Genomic DNA, 337 nt, shown 5'->3' on the forward strand with positions numbered 1-337 from the left:
CATACCTATGTTAATTAATTTCTGACGTTTCAGTAATTATTATCAGATTGGCTGTGAAGTGACTGTATTAGGACACGCCGAATCACCTTGGTTACCAACAAACAACCCTGTTTTGTTCTCGTGGTTTTTTATTAAAAGTTCTTGCTAGTGTTTAAAGCTTAATTTCGCGTAATGAAGAATAATAATACTGATGAATTGTGTGTTCCTGGCGATATTGAAGAGGCTGCCAAAAGAGCTACGTTTGAATTATTAGCGAAAAAATCAGCTCAACAGTATGACATTGCATATTCTAATTTTCTCAGCTGGTGTAGAATTAAAAAAGTGGAGGGAAACTTCA

Source organism: Photinus pyralis, unplaced genomic scaffold (genome assembly GCF_008802855.1).
Source record: "Photinus pyralis isolate 1611_PpyrPB1 unplaced genomic scaffold, Ppyr1.3 Ppyr1.4_LG4, whole genome shotgun sequence".
Taxonomy (NCBI): domain Eukaryota; kingdom Metazoa; phylum Arthropoda; class Insecta; order Coleoptera; family Lampyridae; genus Photinus; species Photinus pyralis.